The following is a 2500-nucleotide window of genomic DNA, read 5'->3' as shown; positions in this document are numbered from 1 at the left end:
GGCGGCCGAATCTGACCTCATAGACTTCCACACAACGGGACTTTTGACTTTCCCGGCCGCGGGTGGCCTCCACCCGGCCTCAGCCATCAGCCCTGCCTGCCTCCAGCCGCCTTCTGGTTAATGAGTTATCCAGCCTGGCACTTCGGTTGCGCCAGCGAGACCAAGTCTCGGCTTTGGTTAATGATTTGAGCCGAACCGACCTGCCCCCCGCCACCGCGGGCTGAACTCGGCAAGGTCTGCCGATTTCCCGACTCCTTTCGGGGCCTAATCGGGTCGCGCGAGCCGCCTGGCGCGATCGGGGCCCATGCCCCGGCCTCTGCCAGGCCTCGGGCAGCCGCTTTTGAAGCCCGACCAAAAACCCGAAAAATGGGCAAAAAGGGAATAAATTCCCGCCCAAAAAGGGTGAATAGTCGGTTGGGCGGCAGCCCTGGTCGGTCTCTGCAGACCTGGAGGCTCGAGACGTTTGTTTGGAAAACTCACCAAGTCTCGATTCTGCCACCTCCTACCTCTGTGCAGATACCCCGCCAACCCCCAAGGACAGAAATGACAAGTGTCAAGTTGGCGGGGCGTCGGGCCACCTGCTGCCGGCCATGAGCATCCAAATCCCCGCAAAAGGGGCATTTTCATTTCTTCATCGGGACTTCCGACAATTGCCGAGGTTCAACTCATTAACGTTGTTCGCAGACACTTGCCAGAAAATGCAAGTGGCCACTTTGCCGGGCCGACTCGCTTGCCCAAGCGGGAAACCATCAACCGCAGGCCCGGTAAGGCGGCCGAATCTGACCTCATAGACTTCCACACAACGGGACTTTTGACTTTCCCGGCCGCGGGTGGCCTCCACCCGGCCTCAGCCATCAGCCCTGCCTGCCTCCAGCCGCCTTCTGGTTAATGAGTTATCCAGCCTGGCACTTCGGTTGCGCCAGCGAGACCAAGTCTCGGCTTTGGTTAATGATTTGAGCCGAACCGACCTGCCCCCCGCCTCCCCCGGGCTGAACTCGGGCAGGTCTGCCGATTTCCCGACTCCTTTCGGGGCCTAATCGGGTCGCGCGAGCCGCCTGGCGCGACCGGGGACATGCCCCGGCCTCTGCCAGGCCTCGGGCTGCCGTTTTTGAAGCCCGACCAAAAACCCGAAAAATGGACAAAAATGGAAAAAATTCCCGCCCAAAAAGGGTGAATAGTCGGTTGGGCGGCAGCCCTGGTCGGTCTCTGCAGACCTGGAGGCTCGAGACGTGACTTTGGAAAACTCACCAATTCTCGATCAGCCACCTCCTACCTCTGTGCAGGTACCCCGCCAACCCCCAAGGACAGAAATGACAAGTGTCAAGTTGGCGGGACGGATTTGACTTCGGTCGCCGAGCCCTGGAACTAATTTCCCGCAAACGGCTTCGGATTTAGCTCCATCCAGACTTCCGGGACGAAACTTGACAGGCCGTATCTCCGCACTCCCGGAGCGCAGCCGCACCGTTCCGGCACCCATCGACGCGGCTGGCCGAGCCCGAGCGAACGCACCCCACGGCGGACGGCTAGGCCTTTCCGATTTTTTCACCCTTTTTCCCGAAAAGATTCCAACTGGCAGGGACATTCGCCCGACGGCTTAAAGACATGCCCTTCTGCCACACTAACGTCCCCGCCTTCGTTTGGCTATGTTGGCTTCGTCATTTCCGTCTTTTATTAAAGATACCATCTTAACACGCCGGTTAACCATTTGCCAGAGTTTTCGGTTAATGGTTTGCCACCTTCAACCCATTTGGTTAACCATTTGCCGCCGACAATTTTCAGTTCATCAGTTGCCACATTCAGACTTTCTTCTCCGGTTGCATTTCGCGGACTTCCAGCGCGCTCGGCTTCGGGTCGGCCCGCAGGAATGTGGTAGCGTTCGATGCCGCTTGCCTTCCTCTTCCCCGCGCCGCGCACCCGACGAGCACAGCTGGCCCACCAGCGGAGATAGCCGTCGGAAAGCGGTCTCCAGCCAACGGCTGCACCTCCGCCGGCCAAAGAGCCGGCCGCACGCCGTCGCTGGCCTCCGGTGCGACCCGTCCGGCCGCAGCGGACGCTCTTTACCCGCGCCAGTTGCCACGTTGCGTCGTCATGTTACTGCCCAAAGACTGCAGCGGATGCCGGTTGCCCGGCGGGCCAAGCGGCCTAGCGACGCCGTGCCTCGTCCATGCGGGAGCGGGCTGACACCGCCGCCTGCGGGGTCGCCGCCGCTTTCCAACGAGGTATGGCCGACAGCGGTCCGACACGGGACGGCGGAGAGATCCGCATTTCGGCCCCGGCCGCATCAGACAGCCAGAACTGGCCGACCGAAGTTTTCCACCCGCCGGCTGGCCGATCAAGCCCGCTTCCGAAGAAAGGCGCTCGGCTTGCAGGCCGCTCCGCCATTCAGCATCCCTGGCTGCCCGGCACAGGTTACAAGATGCACCCCCAATGACGCAGCAGACCATTGTCGCTCAAGCAGCTTCATGCCGCCAGCCCAACAACAACGGCGACCAGCACCACC

Source organism: Pristiophorus japonicus, unplaced genomic scaffold, assembly GCF_044704955.1.
Source record: "Pristiophorus japonicus isolate sPriJap1 unplaced genomic scaffold, sPriJap1.hap1 HAP1_SCAFFOLD_625, whole genome shotgun sequence".
Lineage (NCBI taxonomy): Eukaryota > Metazoa > Chordata > Chondrichthyes > Pristiophoridae > Pristiophorus > Pristiophorus japonicus.
This window is presented reverse-complemented; position numbering follows the sequence as displayed.